The sequence below is a fragment of the Furipterus horrens genome, unplaced genomic scaffold, assembly GCF_987537825.1.
Source record: "Furipterus horrens unplaced genomic scaffold, mFurHor1.1.pri manual_scaffold_11, whole genome shotgun sequence".
NCBI lineage: Eukaryota > Metazoa > Chordata > Mammalia > Chiroptera > Furipteridae > Furipterus > Furipterus horrens.
The window spans coordinates 21,742,059-21,763,701 of NW_028327181.1; the positions used below are offsets into that span (position 1 = coordinate 21,742,059).

The following is a 21,643-nucleotide window of genomic DNA, read 5'->3' on the forward strand; positions in this document are numbered from 1 at the left end:
GATTGAAAGGGTGGAGGAGTAGATGGATGGTTGTCAGATTTTTAAATAAGCAGAACTGTCTTTTCCAAAGAAATCTGACTCAGATCCCCAAGCTATAACCTGGGCAAAGGAAGCTGCTCAGGTTGAATGTAGAGAACAGGCCCCCCTCATGGTTCTGCTCCTTCCCCCTCAGACTCAGAGAAGCACAGTGACCGCCTGGGGTGACCTGAGCAGCAAGCGCTCAGGCAGGTTGAGCAGTCACAGGTGTGATTCCAGAGCTGCCGCTCCTACGCTTCCCGACCCTCGCTAACGATGCCTGTCCCCTGCTTGGCTCCCCGCTGGTGTCCAGCACCTAGAATAGCGTCTGGCCTGACTCCTCCAGGGCCCTCAGTGGGTACCTGGAGAATGAGCAACTCCACCAGAGCACTCCACATGGAAGGCTGTGTGTGCATCCACCTCAGCTGCCTGCCCTTGAGTCTTGTACACTTGCCCGTCTGCGGTGGGGTGGGAGGGGGTGACAAACCGAGCGTGGGCAGGTGTGCTCTCTTACCTTTCTGCCCCTGAGGGGCTCCAGATTTCCAGATTTCAGGAACGAGGTCTCCTCTGAGAAGCCTCATTCCTGCCTTGGTCACTGGGTATAATCCAGCCTAGAGACCCTTCAGTTCCGCTCACACCCCCCGCCCCTCGCCCCATCCCCACTCCACTCTCCTTTGGGTGATCTTTTAGCACAAACATTCTGGAGAAGTGGGGGAGAGGAGTGCCAGCAGGAAGCAGAAGGTGTCCTGTGGGGCCCAGGAAGTCATTTGTGGGGTGAAGGGGCTCCGCCCTAGCCCAGACCCACCCTCACATGCGCCCCATCCTCTGGACAAAGATGAGTGTATTTGCTGCTGTTCCTCCAGACCCACTCCCCGGCACCCACCTGCGCTCCCTCTTCCCTCCGTGCATGGTGCATGGGCCTGCCGAGTCTGGGACAGGAGGACAGGCCAGGTTCCCTAGGGGCAGCCAAGGGGGGGGCGGAGCCAGGCCTGGCGGGGACTCCAGGTTGGCCTGCCCTGGCCCAGGGTTTAATAAACTCCAAGAGAGGTTTTCAAAGGCCACTTGATCTTCCCCATCAGGCAGCCCCTGTCTCCCTTTCAGAGCCGCAGTACTGGAAATTTAAAAAACCGCTCAGGGAACAAGGCAGCCAGAGAAAGCGGAGCTGCGGGGCACCTTCTATGAATTTCTGATGAGCACGCGGCCCTGCCGCCTGGGTCCCAGCCCACTGCAGTCAGGGTTGTTAGTTTAAGTCATTTCGCACGGTTCACTGGCCCTCTGAGAGCAGCTTGTCTCCTGCCTGGCTCTCTCTAACAAGCTCTTTTTACTCTGGGCTTCTCTGAGCAGAGGCCTCTAACAATAGCAGCTTTCAAGGGGCTTGGCCTCTTCTGCTGGCTTCCCTCTCCCACCCCCAGGCCCCTCCACCCTGCCCTACAGCCTCTCCCTGAGTGTCCTTGACTGGCAGTAGGCCTCGGGGAAAATCCTCTTCCGTCCTTCCTTCCTTCCCCCACCCTCAACATCCTTGCCTTTTTCCTAGTGAACAATCTCAAGAGTAACCCACCTTGTCGCTCAGCTCTGAACACGGTGTGACCGGCGTCCCGTGGGGTTGCGCAGGGAAGAGGTCTCGGGCAAGAGCCGCCCGTCTGGACACTCCTGGCCTATTAATCTCCTGGGGACCTTTAACCCTGGAACCATGTCATCCTCCCTTTAACCTGAGGAGGGTGCCGGCTTCCTCCACATGGTGGGGTGGGGGTGCGGGTGGCTGCAGGAGGCCCCACAGGCCCAGGCAGAAACGATGGTAGATGTGGGGGGCTGGGGGGAGGCTTCCCAGGCGTAAGACTGAAGGCGGGCAAATGAGCATTGGGACCCCTCTGCAGACAGTCCTGCCCACACATGGGAGGTGGGCCAGGCTTCCCACCTGTTGGAGACACTCGGTTCACCTCATCCCTCTCTCCCTTGCCCCTCGGTCACCCTGGGCCATGTGGGGTGCCCACTGCAAGTGTCCTTGCCAGGACAACATGTCTTCAGAAATAACTCCTAGGGAGGAGGAGATCAGGGGAGCAGCATTTACAGGTTTAGACTGAACCTCCTGCCAAAACTAAGTAAGTTCCTATCCCGACCAGTCAGTATTTTATCTTCATGAGAGCTTCACCTTGACATCTGGTCCTTTGGTGGTGACCTTTGACCTGGGGCACCCCGAAGGCTTTGAGTCACCACTCCATTGACATTCCACTGGGAGAGGAGCTGCCCACTCCTAAGGCACTTGTCAGCAATTAAAGATCCCCTCCCTGGGGACCTGCCACCACCTTTGGGGCCCGGGGTCCCTCATCTTTCAAGAACCCCAAGTAGCTCAGCTGCATGTGTCCCCACACACCTCCCTGCCTCACCTTCCCTACTCCCTCCGCTTCACTGCAGTCACATTCTTACCCCCTGTTAACGACCCCCTTCTTCAGAAAGTGAAGTTTGATCAGAAATTGCAAGGCAAGCTAATTTGCTCCAGGACTCAGGCGTGGCCTTCATCCCGCTTCCCCATCGCCTCCTCCTGGCAGTGTGGGACTGGACCAGTGTTTCTTAGAGACTGACCCCTGATGGCCGGTATGGGAATCCTCCGGAGGACTCCAAGTTAACAACGCAGGCTCCCAGTCCCCACCCCCAATCCACTAACGCGGGGTTTCTTCGGGGCAAGGTGCATCCAGCCCATGAGGGATTGAGGACCACTGTCCTGGTCTGTTCCAAACTATACCTTTCACCAAGGGCCTGCCTAGGTGCTCAGTTTGAACTTGCTCAAGCTCTGTTTCTGGGTGGATTTGCCAGGAAGCAAATGGCTTTTGCCCAGGCTCCGTCGTGAAGCACGGGGAGCAGCCCTGGTAACTTTGTGTTGACACGTGTGAATTCTTTTACTTAAAGAGAACCCCACTGCCCTCACCGGTGCGGCTCAGTGGGTTGGGTGTCATCCCCAAAAGCAAAAGGTCGTCGGTTCAATGCCCAGTCAGGGCACATGCTTGGGTTTCAGGTTTGGTCACCAGTCGGGAAACATAAGAGAGACAACTGATCGTCGTTTCTTCCCCTCTCTTTCTCCCTCCCTTCCCCTCGCTCTAAAAATAAATAAATAAATAAATTTAAAGCTAAATAAATAAAGAGAGCCCCACCACCACATTATAAAAGCCCTGGCCCCACAAAGCCTGGCCTGGAGCTGGTTGAACTAGTTGATTAGTGATTTTTGTGGGCTCTTAAGCCTTGTTATTTCTGATCAGAACCCCCCTCTGATGATGTCCATTTCTCCTGCATTCCTCCTCCCTCGGAGAGTCCAATGCCTTTGCACCTCTAATAGTCACTATGGTAACCCCAGAAGTCAAATTCCAATGACCCGCTGAGACCGGAGGTAGAAATGATTCCAGAAGCAGGGAGGTATGCCCCAGGCTGGCTGGTGTCTCCACACTCAGCCTCTATTTGTCAGAGGACTTTCGTCCCCAGGTGTGGGGACGGGGTGAGGTGGGGCCAGGTGGAAAAAAGACAGGCCTAGTTTTAAAGCTAATCAGCCATTCTTCACACACCCAGACTTGGGCTCAAATCTATGCCTGGCCTTTACAAGATGAGTGTTGCTAGACCCTGAGACCCCTCTGTCCTTACTTGCTGATAACCCTGAGTCCCACATCTGTGGAGAGGGTGGCAAAGAAAGTGGGCATAAAGGCCTTTTATAGCCCATCGGTACAAACCAGTTGTAAGATACTGCTAGTCGGGCAATATTTATGCAGAGAGGCCTTGATAGAATCCAGAGTAAAGAGTTTGGGATACTTAATGTCATAGATTATACCCAAACCTTGCCAGTGCAGCTCTGTGGCAGAGGGGACCCAGGTCCCCTGCTGGCTAAGCTCCAGGGTTCCTGCACAGCATCACCCACCACCTTCAGGGCTGGCACCAAACAGAGGGCTGTCAGGCACTGCTTTCTGGCCCTTCCTTGGCATGGGGTATACAGCTGAGCAGGGAAGCAGAGCAGGGGGAGCAGAATGGAGGTTCTGGACAGCCTCTTCTCCCCCCACGACCCCCTGCAGCCCTTGGTAAATCAGAGGGAAGGGGAGGAAAAGGAGGAGGAAGCCACATCTGGTCCGAGTGAGGTTCCCAGCAGGGACCGCAGGGCCCTGGGATACCAGAAGAGAGGGTGCAGAGCTGGGGAGGAAGGGAAGCAGCGAGGGTTGGCATGGGCCCCGGGCAACCTGGGCGAAGCAAGGGAATGTGGCCAGGGCCAGGGCAAAGCAAATACGGAGTGGTTGAGACAATAGTAATAAAGAGAAGAGTCATTAAAGTAAAGAATGGAGATTGTGTCACACCCAAGACAAACAGAAAATAAACGTCCAGTAGATCCACTCTACAGATGTTTGGCACTGAGGACGACAGATGAGAGATGCTGGAAGATGCTACAGTCGACCAGGCAGCAGCTGGAGAGCAGGTGGACAGGGTCCCTGCCAGAGAGGCCTTCACGGCGGGAGGGGAGCCAACCCCAGAGACCATTCTCCATCCTCCAGCTTCAGGCGAGCTTGCCCCTGTCGTGATCCCAGCACAGCCCCTGCATTCGAAGGGTAGAAGAAGTAGAGAAAGGATGCTATCCTTCCTTATGCCAGACTGGGTCCCTCTGCACGGGGGTCTCCTTCCCAGCCACAGTCTCTTCCCTGCCAGAGGGACCCCTCAGTCTCCCAGTGTTCTCATGGGATGAGTTCTTCAAACGATGAGTTCTTCAAACGACGTCCAGGAAATTATCTCTTTCACTGGGTGGTCAACAGCTTACCACCACACTCGTTTTAGTGTCTCTTCAGGGACTCAGTCTTTCCTTCCTGGCACCTGGGGGTGGGGTGGGGCTTCTGAGCTGACCTTTGACCTATACTAGTAGGAGGGGTGTGGAAGCTCAATGTGTTGGGTACTCATTCCTCATTTCCTGCACAGTCACTGTGTATGCCTGGCTCTGCATTAGGCACTTCAGGGCTTACAAAGATGAGAAACACACCATCCTGCCTCTAAAGGGATTTATAATCCAGAGATGAAGGAAAATCAATATTTTTAGTCTCCATTCCATGATAAGCACCCTGCTAGGCACTTCCCAATGGTCTACCTTAGGTATTCTTCACAGTGACTCCGTCGGGTAGATATTATTGCCTCTATTCTTCCAGGGGAGGAGGTGGAGGACCACGAAGACTCAGTGTTTCTTCTGCGGTGGCAAAGCCGAGAAAGGGGTCATTTGGAATTCGGGCCCACGTTCATCTGATCTCACAGTCCAGTGTTCCTTCCCTGACCATCAATAGCCATCAGGTGAACCTGAATCTGACAACTGCAAAATAAAACCACACGTTCTCAAAAGATCCAAGAAAAGGGCCTCCTGCCCCACATCCACCCCTGTCTCCTGTCCCGATAATTGGAGCCAAGCTTCACCTTCCGGTCCTGCGTACCAGCAGGGAGGAGCCCGCACAGCCCATCCTCAGCCAGGGCCAAGTGCCTGCAGGTGTCTGAGGGATGCTAGTAGCCATGAATGGGGGGAGGGCCACACAGGCTCCTCTGTGGCATTTGCTTCCCATTAAGCCCCTCCCCTTCCTCACCAGGCCCCTTCCCCCTCCAGCGACTTGACTTGCGGCTCTCAGGAGCCAATTACCGCGGCCAGGTTGCTCTGTTTCTCTGAAGCCACCGGCGCTGCTAACAAGACACAGATGGGCAGGGCAGCTCTTGCTGTCCACGTCGGGGCAGGGGCTCTCTTTGTCCAAAGGATCCCAAGGAGATGGGAGGAAGGTTGGATTGTCCGATTTCAATATGCCCCCGGAGGAGGGGAAGGCCTCAGAGGGCGATATGGTTATGAGTGCTCTTAGGAAGGTGAGCAGGGGACCTGTGCCTTCCCAGGGCTGAGGAGTCACAGTGGATCTCAGAAGTGGAGCAGGGGACCAAAAAGGAAGAACAAAGACTGGGTCCGAGTGAAGGCACAGACCAGAGAGGGTCCCCTAACACTTTCAGTTAACAAACAGGTATCCAGTGCCTCAGTAACTTAATTCAAAACAAAATGGGTTAAAACCTGCTTATAAACTAGTAAGATAGGCTGGAACTTCATCTTTTTCTATTTCTTAGATCTCACTACCAGCCTCACTCTATTCCTTGCCTCTTGAAATTTTATTCAGCCTGCAAGACTCCAAGATTCTTCCCAGACATTCCCGGGCAAAACGAACCCCTCCTTTCTTGTCAGTCTCTCATCACCCTGCTTGTGTTTCTTTGAATTCAGTTTCACGATAACATATCTAAGGGTGGATTGATTTTTATGTGTCCTCATAACTCTTAATATTTCTTTAATCTGAGAATGAATGTCTTCTGTCAGTTCTGGAAAATTAAATATTGCCATTTGCCCATTTTCTCTATTTTTCTCCTTCTGCAACCCCTTGGAGGAGCAGTTTGGACCCTCTTGTTCTACCTTCTATGCCTCTTAGCTTCTCTTCCGTGTTTTCTCTCTCGTCATCTTTCCATTCTGCATGAGGGGTAATTTCCTCCGACCTATTTTTCAATTCACTAATTCTCTGTTCAGCTTTGTCTAACCCACTGTTTGACACATCCTTGGAGCTTTTATTTCAACAACAATCCTTTTAATTTCTAGAAAGCTCTGCTTGGTTCTTTTCATAAATTTGCCTGTTCTCTTTCAAAATATCCTATCCTTTCTTTATGGTTTTTCTTTTTCATATTTTTAATTGTTTTAAACATAGTTGTTTTAGAGTCTCTTTCAGATTGCTATTTTACATTACTTGAATGCTAAACTAGTTCGACATGTATGCTGACTTTCCCAAGTGGCATATAATTTCCTCATGTGATTTGTAATTTTTTTATTGTTGGTACAACTTCAAAGAGGATTACACTGTGCTGTGAGAACGCTGTTGCCCTGGGGCACATTCCTCCAAAATAGTCTCGCCCTTCCTTCTCTTGATACCCCTGGAGTTTGACTGCTCTGGGACCTATTTTTACATTAATTTCTCTGCTTGAGAATTCCAGACAGTGGAAATTCAGGCACTATATGATTTGGACCTGGAGCTCCTATTGCTCACTGGAGACTTTTTCTATTCAGAGCCACAATAAGGACAAGCTAACTTGTCACTATGCTAAGGCTGTGAGTGATATTTTTCTAGTCCTGATTTCTCTGAAGATGCATTCCTTACGGGGTCCCAGATTTTGCAAAGGTCTCAATTTCAGCTGTCTGCCGCTTACAAAATAGCGATTGTGTCCCCTGCCCCCAAATCAGCAACGAAACCATCATCCTTTGCACCCAGGGCTGTATCCAGTCTGATCTCCCCCACGGCACCACCACCATGGCTTCCGCTTGTGGAATTTACCAATTGGACTTCAAGTGCTAGACGGGAATAGCCCCTATCACTTTTTCATAGTGCTTTGCACTCTGGTTAACGAGTTTTTGCAAAGAGACCAAGTGCTTCTTGAAAAGCAAGTCCGATTATCTTTGTTTCTCCCGCAGGGCCCGGCACTGTGCCCTGTCACGAGGCCCCTCCTTCCTTATCCATTCAAACACACAAAAACCTTCAACATCCACACAGCACCCTTTCATCTGTGCAGAAGCCCACAGACCAGGGGCCATGCAGGGCAACCAGAGGAGGAGGATGGCAGAAGTAAGCAATGGCCCTGGAGTAGGACACTTTCTGCTCTCTTTCAAGTTACTGGTTCTTTCTTAGGAGGCCGTGAAGGTCATACATAAGTAGACCAACACTTAGACCTGGCTCTCACCGGATCTCAGGCACTTAAGAGCTGGGTGAACTTGTAAAAGTCACTTCATCTATCTGGGGTGTCTGATTTCAGAGATGTAAAACGGAGGGGGTAGCCTGGGTGATCTCTGGTGTCCCCAGATTTTCTCCACCCCAAATCACCCACTGAAGTTTCTATTCCCTCCCGCCCCCCCAGCCCCCATTTCTCCTTTCTTTGGCACCTAAACCTCTTCTTTCCATGGAGCCCCCTTTCACCAAAACCTGCTTTTCCTCCCAGTCCCCTCCCTGCTGAAAACTTAGTCCTATGTCTGTGTCTTAGGTAAGGGAGGTAGATGCTGTGGTGGCAATGAGTGTCCGCTCCAGTGCTAGGGATGAGCCTGTGGGGGATCAGAGGAAAAAGCAGATGACGGTGACCCAGTGCCCCATGTGCCCCCAGCTTGAGGAGTTGCCTGAGCCTGAGGCTGGGACCCTGCGGCTTAATGAGCCTCTTGAGCCCGCTCAGAAACAATGAATCAAAACCAGCTGGAAGCTGCCCTCCGACCCAGCTAATGACTTGTTTATTGTTAGAGCAGCAGTGCGTCATATAAGGGAATTTCAAAGTGTCACTAATTGGCAGAGGGCCAGTAAATAGCACCATATAAACCTGAAGGCACTTCCACTAGGGCTGAGGGTTGTGGACCAGATGCAGAGGAGGCGCAGGGAGAAGGGCACGGCTGGCATAGGGCCCTGCGTGCAGAGCGTCGCCCCTGACCTGCTATTGCTGCTGCTGCTTGGGCCTCCCCTGCCCCGGGGAGACCGAGTGTTCGTTCTGTGATAGGGGAAGGGAAAGAAGAAGCTCTTTGACAGTCCTAGTCCCACCCTTGGTCACATTGTACTGCACGCCCCAGACCCCAAGATGCCTGCCTGACTTCCTAGAGCACTATGGGAGAAGGTGCCCTCTTTCAGAGGAAAAACTAAGGGTCTCATCTGAGGCAGGATTAACGGATTCCACAAACATAAAACTTAAAGCCTTGTTCTCTGTGACCCAGGAAGTTTCTGCTTACAGAAGAACCCTGACAAGACCCTAGCTCCTTGGGCCTCTTAGGGACCAAGTGGGGAGAACCAGGAAAGAATAACATAGGACAAAAAGGAGCCTCTTCTCATTCAGCATAACCCATGATCTCCTACCAGGAGCCGGGCCAGAAGATGGGTCAGAGTTATATGATCAGTGAAGGAAATGGATGGTTCTTCCATGCCCAGCCCAGCTCCTCTCATATACACATTCCTGCTGCTTGTCCCTCACGCGTTTGCAGACTCAAGCCCTGGATGATATGGAGAAGAGGAAAGCAAGAATGGAGGAGAAAGGAGGAAAAGCATAAAGCGGAAAGTGGAAGATGAGCAGGAAAGGAAGACATGAGGTCAGAGCGGCAGGAACCTGCTCACACGTGGCTCTTCCAGAAGGCCTCCTCGTGCCACACCCCCGAGCACTGTCCCTGACACCCTCAGTAGGCAGGGATGCAGCAGAAAGCTCTGCCCGGAGACCCTGCTAGAGAGCAATGGGGGAGAAGGGCCGAGGCTGATTCCTTAGGGTAAATACTCCGTGTCTGGGGTATTGGACCTAAAGCGTAGGCCCTTGTGACATCAAGAAGCTAGTGGGGAATAGTAGGAAGGCAAAATCTCTACATGGTAGAGATGACAGAAAGTGCCAGGACACCTGTGGTCTCTAAGTGAAAGCTAGCACCACCCCAGTTTACTGGGCACCCACCAAGGCCAACAGTGCACCTGAGACTCCTAGTGCAACCTAGCTGATCTCTCCCAGGATGGTCCCACTACTGCAGTCTCAATTTTACAGACAGAAAATGCAAGTTCAAAGAACAAGAGCCTGTCTAGGGGATCCCAAGGCCTAAAAGCTATTCACTCACTCACTTGTGAATTCACAAGCATGGATGGAGAGCTTATTATGGACACTGGGCTAGGAACTCTAGAACCAGTGTGACAGCGAGCTCTGTCCTCCAGGCTTTCAAGTGACTGGCATCCAAAGGACAGAGGATGACATAGGAGGACTGAAGGAGAGTAATGAGCAAAAAATATGTGAGCGGATGGTGGAGTGAATTCCAATTTGGTAGAAGTAAGAAGTGCTTCACAGAGGGGTGGAATCTGAGCTAAGCCTTGAAGAAAAGATAGACTTCTAACAAGTGCAGGCGAGGGGCTCAGCAAGGTGAGCTCCAGAGGTGGGGGCTGCCTCCTCCCGCCTCACCCAGCACAGAGCAGCACCCACAGCACTTGGACAGTGAGCGCTTGTGCCCGGCCTGTGGAAGAGGAGCTGGGACAAGGCACATGGGCAAAAAATAACCCACCAGGGAAATTACTGTGGACAGATACATGTGACCTCCCGCGGCCTTGGACCGGATACTCCCAGGTCCTCACATCTTTTTCTCCTCGGAAGAAATGCTCACAATTAGCCCTTTGCCTACCTCTAATAGCCAAACACTTTGGGGATCGATAATTAGGAAAGCTTAAATGATTTTTCTCCCAGTATTTCTTTTTTTTATCCCCTAACATTTAAATGTTTAATGTTATTAATTTTTAAAATTGGTCTTATATCATGTAAACATAGGACAAAAGAGTTTAAAGGAATTATGATTTAAAGTATGCCTCCCGCAAAACTGGAAAAATATATGTTAAAAAAAAACAACTAGACCATCTTCTTACACTACACATAAGAACAAACTCAAAATGAATTAAATATAAGACCCGAAGGCGTAAAACTCCTAGAAGAAAACACAGGCAGCAGACTCTTTGATGTTGCTTTTAGTAATATTTTTTGGGGGAAATATCTCCTCAGGCAAGGGAAACAAAAGAAAAAAAATAAACAAGTGGGACTACATAAAACTAAAAAGTTTTTGCACAGCAAAGGAAGATATTTACCAATGACACATTCAATAAGGAGTTAATATCCAAAAATTTTAAAGAACTCATGCAACTAACACCAAAAAAAAAAAAAAAATCCAATTAAAAAATGGACAGAGGACCCAAATAGACATTTCTCCAAAGAAGACATACAGACGGCCAATAGACATATGAAAAGATGCTTAATGTTACTAATCGTCAGAGAAATGCACTTAAAACTACAATGAGATATCACCTCACACCTGTCGGAATGGCCATCAACAATAAATCAACAAGCAACAAGTATTGGTGAGGATGTGGAGAAAGAGGAACCCTCACGCACTGTTGGGTGGTAATGCAGACTGGTGCAGTCACTATGGAAAACAGTATGGAATTTCCTCAAAAAATTAAAAATGGAACTGCCTTATGACCCAGCAATTCCACTTCTGGGTATTTAACTGAAGAAATCCAAAACACTGATTCAAAAAAATATATGCATCCCTATGTTCGTTGCAGCATTATTTACAATAGCTAAGATATGGAAGCAACCCAAGTGCCCATCGACAGACCATTGGATAGAGTAGATGTGGCGCATATGTACAACGGAATGTTCCTTGGCCATGAAAATGAATGACATCTTAGCATCCGCAAGAGCATGGATGGACCTAGAGGGTATTATGCGAAGTGAAATAAGTCAGACAGAAAAAGACAAATACCATATGATTTAGTCATGTGCGAAATCTAAAAAACAAAATAAATGAACAAACGAAACAGAAACAGACAGACATACAGAGAACAAACTGATGGTGGCCAGATGGGAGGGGGCTGGGGGCGGGGTGAGAAAAGGGAAGGGATGAGGAAGCACTAATTGGTAGTTACAAGAGTCATGGGGATGTAAAGTACAGCGTAGGGAATGTAGCTGATAATATGGTAATAATGATGTATGGTACAAGGTGGGGATCACTTCAAAAGTTATGTAAATGTCTAACCACTATGCTGTACACCCGAAGCTTATATAATATTGAATGCAACTGTAATTGAAAAAAATTAAAAATTAATTAATTAATTAATTAATGAAATATGCCTCCCACCCCAGCATCTTGTCACTGAGGTCCTGTTCCTGTTCCCGGTATTACCAGTATTCCCTGCTAAAACAAGCTTCCCAGGCTATTTTGGGACTTCCAGAATCAGGGCGAGAGGGAAAAGCTCAGGAGTTCCGGCCCATGTAGCACAGACAAATCCTCCCGGGACCCACGGACAGATGTGCACCACGGCCCACGGGGGATAACAGCCAGTGTGACCTGAGGCACGTGCGTTCTTCCTGTGATGCTCACAAAATCCTGTGGTCGGGGTTATTTCCACCCCCCTCCCCGTTTCCAGATATAGAAACGGATATGCTCTCAGGGGTTCAGAATCGCTCCCCTGTCACCCAGCTCATAAGTGGCAGCACAGGATTGGAACCCAGGTCCTTCTGCTCTTTGACTCTTCACCATCACACAACTGTTCCGAGAAGAAAAGACGTGCGATGTGCTTTGATCTCACAGACTGAAGTCTACGGGCTTAAAATCCAGTCTCCACATGAATATCCAGGGAGGAATCCACCTACAAAGAGCACCTCAAGTTTCCTTGTCAGATTTTTCTCATCCAGCTCAAGTTTTGCGCTGAATTTTCGGGAGGGAGACAGTGAAGTCACAAAACCTGCGGACATAGAGAAATATCTACCTTCTGAGCAGCCTGAGTTACCAGGTCTCCTGTTGAGCACGCGCTCTGAGGAAAGGAATCCAGCCTTTAGGGAGGAGGGGTCGCGAGAACCCATCATTCTTGCACCCGATCCCACAGCAACTACCTTCTGTGAGCCCAGGAGAAGGCCTAGGCAATCCCGCCCCGACCCCAGCCACCTTGCACTACAATCCCAAGGGAGAAATGCCTGGTCACTCTGAGGACACAGACAGTGTTTTCCAATGGTTTCCAAGCGGCCGCTGTGTAGACAGGCTTCCCGGAGGAGCGGAACCATCATGCCAGACAGAAATGATTGCACTAATAAGGAGAGAGGTGGTCTGCGAGAGCCTTGCCTTGGCCCCAAGCCTCTAGTTAATGAGACTTCACAGGGAGAAAGAGCTTCTAGGGTGAGTGGGAGTCGGCCACAGGGGCTGCAGACCAGCTGGAAGCCAGCAATCCCAGGGCAGTTTATTAGGAGACAAAGAAAGGACTTTGCTCCCTGCACGAGGTCAAACTCAAGGTATCCCAGGGAAGTGTCAGGGGAATTTATGAAGTGAGGAGGCGGCAGTTTGACAGTTGTCTGCTGGCCCTGCTCCAATGCAGGGCTGCCTCAGCCTCTGGCCTGTGCTGGAGGGTGTCCGCCTGGTGAAGCAAGGTTCTGCCCAGCAAGTGGGGCCGTTCCAGGATCCCAGCTCTCTGCCCTCTACTTCCTCACCCCCGGGCTTCTGCGGGATGATGCTCACGCAGGGGCACAGGTCACAGAATAGGCTGGAAAGAGAGAAGACGGTGAGCCCTACTTCCTGGGTTCCCACAAAAATCCAAAACCATCTACCTCACTTCCCAACTCCATGAACCCAGATACACATGGATTTCCCTCGGAGCTCAACACTCCCCAGAGAAACAGGGAGTTGTGTCTCTCTCCTGCCTCTGAGGACGGCACGGGGGCAGGGGGGGCAGTTTTGTGACCACGAGGCAGGAACGGACAAGGACCACCTCCTCCCTCACTCCACCCCACAATTGTCAGACATATAAGGAGAGAAGGGGAGCCTCTTTGGAGACAGTGGACCCCCTGGGATGGAGCAGGAGGGAATTCAAGCATTTCATTTTGGGATACTGGAGAAAAAAGAGGAAAGACATTGTATACACCCATGAGGCAGATTCGGACACTTTGGTTATATAAGTGGCCAGGTTTCCATGGAAATCAGATTCCTTTCTTTTTTTTTAACAAAAGGAAGGTATTTGTGTGTGTGCGCATGTTTGGAGTGAGGCAAGGAGGCCTGCATTCTGCATTTGGACCCCGCTCCTCCCAGCACAGGCGCCCACACGAGACACAGGCACTTGAGTCCTTTAGGAAGACTAGAAACACAAGTCAAAACTGTCCTCCCTGGCTGCATTCCCCCCGAGTGTAACTTAGTCACCTCCCAACATGGAGCCTGTTCTTTCTCCCTGTCCCCGACTCTCAGCAGGGAAATACCCTGACACCCACCTCCCACCCCCAGCCTCTCCTAACCGCTGCCCCGGCCGACTGGCCGACCGACATTTCAGCTACCAGAAGCCCCCTCCGCCCTCAGCCTGACCTTGCCCTGCAGAGCCAGGGCCCCCGACCCCCAGCAGGGTGGCTAGAGCTGCTGCCAAGGCCCATCCATCAGGCCCAGCGCAGCCCTCCCGCCTTGCCAGCACCCCCAGCCCCCCTCCCTCTACAGCCTGTAAATGACAGCATTGTCGTCAGAGGGCCCACTGATAGGAACTCCCAGGGTCTATCTGCCGCCGATCGCCCCTGGCAGCCCCTTCGGCGTGACAGCTACTGGGCAGAGGAAAGTGATGATCCCTCCCCTCCCATCCAATTTTTTGTGATGCTGACAGCCCCCCTCCCACCTGGTGACCTGCTGGGACTTACAGAGACCAAAGCCTCCAGTCAAAGATAAAAAATGCCTGGCTATTGACTAAAGCACAATAAAGGGCCAATTTGCATGTTATTTACATAACCAGTTAATGCCCAAACAGCCTGAGTGTGCCCACCCCCACTGCTGTCTTCCCCAGCGGCCTGCGCCCCAACTTTTTCTCCCCAGGGCTGCCCCCATTTTCCCATCCTGCAGAGTGGGCTTGAACCTGCATTCCAACTCCAGCTTCCCTCAGGGTAGGGGTCTGCTCTGGGCATCCCTGGGCCCGTGCCCACCCTCCCCGTGCGTTTTCATTGCGTCCTGTGAAAAGCCAAATCCCAGCTTGCCAGCCTCTCACCCGTGCAGACCTGCTATGTTTGCGCAGGAGCCCTGAGAACGTAATGAGAGGCTGAGGTCCTGCAGCTGGGCTGCGTTTGGGCTCTGGGGGGCTGTGGGAGGGGGAGGGGGTAGTAGGGCAGGTCCAGACAGTGGGGGAGGGAGAGGGGGACAGCAGCCGCAGCTCACACATGAGTTTTCTCCCCACAGTGCCCTCTGCTCCAAGCCTGTGGGCCCCAGAGTCGGAAGCTTCCAGGGCTGTAAGAAGCCTTAGTTTATACACAAACAGCTGCGTTTTCCTACTACTGTTTACTGCAAAGGCAGCGGTCCCAGCACCCTCCCAGCAACATGTGATCTCTGTAACGGCTCAAATTCACTTTGCCGCTGTGAGAGAGCAAGGGCAGCCTGGCCCACGGGTGGGGAGCACCCAGGTGGGGCCCCAAACTCCTGGGTCTGGTGTTTGGCCTCCTCCCCCACTTCCCCACTCCTCTGGACCTCGGGCTCTCACCAAGGTCCCTCTTCCCCTGCACTTCCAAACGCACAAACAGAGGGATAAAGAGCTTAGGAGTGGAGGTCAGTCACTTCAGACTCAGTGAGACCATCTGTCAGGCAGGGACCACGTGGGGTGGACTCACGCCTCAGTGTGTTGTCGCCTCCAGGGGAGGCCACATAGCGACCCTTTCCTCACCCTACTGTCACCAGGGCCCCACAAATGCCCAGTGCCCTGGGGCCTCTGCAAGCTGGCCAGACCCAGTGCCCGTTGTGATGCTCCGAAGAGGCTCAGAGCCCAGGAGTCCTGCCACCCAGTCACCCTGCTGCGGCGAGGCCCAAGGGCTACACAGCAGAAGGCACCTTCCTGCCCAAAGCAGGGCTCCCCTTGCCTCTTCTGATCCCTGGGCTGCCAGGAGCTAAGCAAAGGGACACTGCCCCTGGGGACCAGAGGGTGGTGACATTACCATTCCCACTCCCTCCCACCATAGTGTGGACCCCTTTGGAGAAGCAGGGAGGTGGCCAGGGAGGTGGCAGGAAGCATTTCCCTCGGGGCTGTGTGGCCCAGAGGTTAGTGCCAGGGCCCTGGAGGCAGTGAGTAAACAAGTGACTCAGTATTGCCAGCTCCGTCCTCCCTCTTCAGATCAGTGAGAACCCCCCACCCCCCACCCCGCCCCCGTGGCTGTGGCGAGACTGAATGTGTTACCCATGCTGAGCACTGAGCATGGGTCTGGCACACAGTAGGTACTCAATGCAGGCTTCAGAGGGTGGACGGCAAGAGGGGAGTCAAAGCATACCACTAGCGACTCAGAGTCACTTTCAGGAACTTCTTTACAACCTTTGTTCAGAAAAAAAAGGTGGAAGAGCCAAATTCCCTTATCTCTGGCCTGGCGGCCAAGTCCCACCCCTCCGCCCCACCCCCACCCCCCATCCCTTGATTCTTCTTCTGCATGTGGCCCAATGGGAAGATGGGCCCAGGAGCAGATTACCTGGGTCGACACCCCAGTTTTGACTGCAGCTGGCTGTGTGGCCTTGAGAACGTGACTTATATGATCAGACTGTCCCCGGCTATGACGTCATGGCTAGTAGTACCTGTCTTAGGGGCGAGACCCTGCTGCTGAGTAGGGTACCTGCAGGGTCTGTGGGCCACCACACAAGCACCCCAGCGTTGGGAATATGGGCCTCTCTCAGATAATAAGCGATAATGTTCGCAGGGACCTCAGGGCGCGAACAGAGGCTGCTTGGGATTCCTACTAGTCACAGTTCTCACTCGAGGAGTGTAAAGCCCTCGATCCCCAGCCCCCAGGCCCACTCTGCCAAAGGCGGGCAGCGGCTGCAGGTCCTCATGGCTCCCCTGAGTGCCTTCCAGGGAGGAAGAGATCAATAGAACTTCTCAGGCCTCGGTAAGTCACACACCCCCAAGGCCTGCTCAGCCACCTGGCAGGTAGGCCCCAGTAGTCACTGAGGTCCTGGCATAACACCCCTCACTTGCCCAGAGGCACCCATGACCAAGCACATGGCCTGCACACTCGAACCTGCATGTGCCACCCCACCTCTAGGCAAACCGGCAGCTCCTAAGACTGAGGCTGGGGCCCCAGAGTGCAGAGTGCCCGATGGATTGCTGCTGGGGCAGTCCCTGCAGCCATTGCCCTACCCCCTTCCCCGCAGGAAGAACGAAAGAGGGAGGGGCAGCTTGGGGAGAAAACAAACTACAGACCCATTGTCCCCCACCCCCACCCTGCACTGCTCTCGGCCCAATTAAAGGGTCTCTAATCCAAAACGAAAAGCAAACCCAGCCCTGCTCTGGTCCCCCTTCCACTACTAAGTGGGGCCCTGGGCCGTGGTTCCTGTTTTCAATACAAATATTCAATTAGACTTTCCCAGAGGTTCTAGTAACTGGGTTTCAAACGGGGTGCAGGGGTTCCCACAGAAAGAGTGAGACCCAGAGACGGGGAGACCCAGGAGGTGCAGGCAGCCTCAGGCAGAGGAGAGACCGTGGAAAGGGGGCCTCCAGAGGGGCTTCAGATTTGCCCTAGTGGTCAAAAAACACTTGTCTAGAGCTCTGTGCCCACAGATTCTGGTTTCCCCCGAAATGGTGGGACAGTAGAACTGAATTTCCAAGAACAGACCGCAGACGTGCCTATACCCGCCTTGGACCCGCCATAGACTCTAAGATGTCCTGCCTGTCCCTGTCATCACACTTGTCCCCCACGACCAACTTCCTCTCCGTGTTTAAATAAAAATGCTAAAACCTCCGGAGGCCCTCCACCTTCAACACAGATTGCTACACGTGACAGTCACTTCCTTCTCCTGGAGTTGCTTAGTGGAGTACCTTCCAAAGCAGAGGATTCTCCCAAAGAAACTGAGACCCAGAAAGGAGAGCAATCCAATCCAAGGTCACTCTGCAAGTCAGGGCCTAAGCCTGACTGGACCCCAGGGCTCCTGCTGGCCCCAGGTTATGTCCACCCAGTTCAGGCTGCAGCACGGGGACACACTGGTTCCAGCCCCAGCCCCAGCCCTATGGCGGACCCACTGTGACAGAGGAAAGAAACTTCCCCCTCTGACAATATCCAGGAATCAGTGTCCTGCATGGCATACTTCCCCTGCAAATCCTAAGGGCGCTTCAAGAGCCAAGAGGTCAGGATTCAAGTAAGAAGTAAGACCTGGCACAGGCGATTTTTAGAACACAGGGAGGGGGTGGGGTTAGTAGCTCATCTTATTTTAAATTTTTGGTTCCATCTAAAAAGTCAAGCTACAAGACAGGCTGGGAGTGGGAGTGAGGAGGGGGGAGACTGAAGAAGGAGCCCAGCTGGTTCTCCTAATTATAAACCCTAAAGCCCTCTTGACAGATCTGCCTGACAGTGTGGGACTGAGTCCTCTTATCCAGGCACAGGCTGCACCTGGAGGTCTCTGCTCATGACCTCTAGACGAAGGACAAGGTTGACTGGAAAAGGAAGAGGAAAGAGGAGGGGCCGGAGCCCCCTCATCAGAGTGGAAGAGACACAGACACCAAGACAGCTGGCTGGGAAGGCAGGGGAGGGGAGAGGATTAGCCCCCTGAGATGGGGCCACAGAAGGAATGGGTGAACCTGGGTGCTGGGGCCTCCACTTGGGGAAAGGTAACTGTAGGGAAAGTTCACCTAAACTTTTCCCGGTTTTCCTTCTTTGTTATCCAACGTTGGTTGGGCTGATGGCTCTCCGGGACCTCTTCAAAACCTAGCCTATCAGACCTTCCCCAAAATGCTGGGTCAGCCTCTCTGGAGGCAGCAACCTTAAAGTTCAGAAGATCTGAGGTCTACATTGCAGCCCAAACATGGTCACCCATCATAACCAGAGCAGGCCCTAGGCCTCTGGCCAGGCACTTAGAGGCTGTCCTGCCAGAGCCAGAAGTCAACGTGTGAAGTCCATGGGGAGTGAGGGAGAGCAGACCGGGGGGTGTTCCCCATGGCAGAGAGCCCGGGAGGCAAGACCTGAGCCAGAACCTTCCAAGGGAGTCTGGCTTGGGATTTATGAGTCTCTTGTTCCTATTTAAAAAGACTCTAGGCCTCAAGTGCTTTGGAGAGGATCGGAACACGGAGCCAAAACCCAGGCGGAGGAAAGTTGGCTTTCCTGAGAGGCACCATCCTGTCCCCTCTGAGGCCACATTCACAGCTCCCTGATTCCCTTGTCCCAGCCTGGGGCTTGGAACTTCTCTATCTCTGATGTAGGACAAAGGGCATGTAGAAGAGTGGGAGAGGGTCTTGGGCCCAAGGAGGAGCTTCAAGTTCTTGAAAAGTGGCTGTAAATGTTAGCTTTGCCCAGATTATCAGGCTATCTGACTCAAACTTCAGGGGGAAAGAAAAAAATCACCATTCGTAACCTTGCTGTCTTTCCAGGATTACTATTCTCAGTCATTCCAGAAGCATCTCCTCTATGACCAAAACTGTCTCAGGTGGCCACAGGTAACCAGGTTCTTGTTGATCGTGGACAAAGAATTCAACCAAACATAGAGCTTATAGCAGAAAGAGAGAGCAGATTTATTAAACAATAGTACACTCCACAGAACATGGGAGTGGGCCAACTCCGAGCAGAGATTGACCTCAGGGACTGGAGGAATTCTATTCTTACAGGGCAGATATTTCCTGGCTAGTTTTGGTGGGCTTTTATTGCACACGTATAAGGAGTTATATAACTTTTAAGCTACTGCGCATGCGGTTTCCCATGATTTTCCTTGATTGGCCACTGGGGAAAGGGGCTCCACAATGTTAATTTATTATAACGCTATTATAATAAAGCATGGGTCATATAGCATCTTCAACGCAGGTGCAGTCATAATTCACTGTGATTCAGAGCTTTTCCACAAAACAGGGACAACTCGTCTTAGGACAGGGTCTCTGTCTGCTGTTGACGTCCTTTGTCTTAGCCCTGGGGCGCCTCTGGAATTCCCTCCTTCCTGAGGAACCAGTCTTAGAACATGGTTTCCGTTCTGTATCGATGTTCTTTGTCTTAGTCCTGGGGTGCCTCTGGGTTCTCCTCCCTCCTGACTATCTCCTGCCTCAAACCTGCACTGGCAATTCCCCTCCCTCCACAGGTCCCTTTTTCACTTCCCACACTGAGGTTCGGGCACCGTGTAAGTCCTTTGGCGCAGATTCCACATAAATCCTGGCCGGGGGTCGGACCGCCTGAAGACACTGACCTCTCTGGTGTCCAGCCCAGGCGATGCACAGGTGGGCGCGCACATCAGTGGCGGCTGCTGGTGGCTCCTCTTGCATCTGGCGAAGCCTTTTGGCTATGGATCCTGCTCGGGGACCATCTCAGGACGACGGGGACCGAGAGGAGAGACGCCTGAGGCCCTAATAACCAATTTCATCAAGAAGTAAGCAATGTTGGTGGAAGAAAAGGAGCAATCCTAGGAGGTACTAGACTAAAAGTGAGAACACTTTGGATATCAATTTTTTAAAATGATTATTTATTTATTTTTAGAGTGAGGGAAAGGGAGGGAGAGAGAAAGAGAGGGAGAGCATCATCAGTGTGTGGCTCCTCTTGCACACCCCCATCTGGGGACCTGGCCTGCAACCCAGGCATGGGTCCTGACTGGGACCCTTTGGTTTACAGGCCAGTGCTCAGTCCACTGAGCCACATCAGCCAGGGTCGGGGATCAATTTATGGGAGCAGGGGAAGAGACAAAAACAAGCGAAACGATGACAGCAGGGGTGAGCAGATTGTTTTTTCCATGGTGATTTAAAAAAAATCTTTGATTCTTTGTTTATACTAAGTTCTTTTTAAACCATGTTATACATTTGCCACACTGGTACCGCATGAACCATTGTGATATAGGCCGGGGGAATGCCTAGCGGTGGGTGTGCCTTCCCCTCCTCGGCTCAGCCAGCCCGTTCCACCTGCAGTTCCTTGTTCCCACGCCTCTCTGCGGTGCCTCCCCTTTTCCCGCAGATGGGCAATCAGAGCAGCTGGCGTAGCCTCATGGTTTCCCTTAATCTGTTCCATTTTCAGGATCAGCTTTTCCTCCGCATTGTGCTGAAGTTGTTTTCCTCCAACACCTTCTGCAGGACTTGCTCCCGCCCCCTCTGCTCCTCCAGCTGTTTTGGCACCTGGGCCTCCTGAGACTTCTTTCCTCCATGGCCTCAGTTGTTGCTGGTTTTTATTTTTTAAAATTTTTTTTGGATCTCCTCCAAGGGCAGGTCTTTCTTCTTCGGAGAAGCTCAAATTTGTGGGGCTTCAGAAATGGGAGACGGTGGCTTTAAGATCAGCTCGAAGCCTGGCTAGAGGCACATTTGTTGGTTTGCTTCGCTTCCGTGTTGTCGTAAGTGTACATGTTGGTGTTGTGAGGTTCCAGGTAAAAGCAGGAGCGAATCAGTGAGCGTATGAACAGCTCCTTCATTTTTTCCCTTGTAGGTCATCGCCATTTTAGCCACTGTAGGGACAGGCAGACGCTGCGTGATGGCAAAGGCGAGGGGTCCAGCTCAGCAGCAGTAGCAAGAGAGCCAGAGAGAAGCGGGGGTGAGCAGGTTAACAGGCTTCCAGCCACAGTCTTATGAGATAGGGTGCATATTCAGCAAGAGGCCAGAGCTATTGCAAGAGATTGTTTTCAGTGAAATGGAAATACCCTGGAGATGCTTGGAATCCATCTTATAATTCACAGGTATTACCGACTACAAGATATTTGCAGGAATCTTTTCATCTGTGACAAAGAAAAAGAACTGAGGGAAAAGGTTATGTAGGTCTCCAAACTCCACCTGGAGGTGGTGCTTCCACACTTTTGTGCACGCCATTTCATTTGGGGACTTTTTCTTTAAACCTCACTCAGGGATATGGTTATTGATTTTAGAGAGAGAGGAAGAGAGAGAGAGAGGGAACATCGATGTGAGAAAGAAACATCCATCAGTTGCCACCCATACATGCCCCCGTGGAGCATCAAACCTGCAATCTAGATGTGTGCCCTGAGTGGGAATTGAACCCATGACCGTTTGGTGTACAGGATGATGCTCCAACCAACTGAGCCACCCAGCCAGGGTGACACCATTCCATTTTCCTGGAATGCCCTCACTTCCCTTATGTACCTGTTCTTTCTTCCCACTCCCCATTAAGTTATTGGGAGAATTAAATCAGTTGATTC

At 51.9% G+C, this 21,643-nt stretch overlaps 1 pseudogene; it reads right to left on the reverse strand.

Moving 5' to 3' along the window:
- Nucleotides 1–20,390: 20,390 nt before the first annotated feature.
- LOC149997250 (stathmin-2 pseudogene) lies at nt 20,391–20,936 on the reverse strand (annotated as a pseudogene).
- Nucleotides 20,937–21,643: the final 707 nt, after the last annotated feature.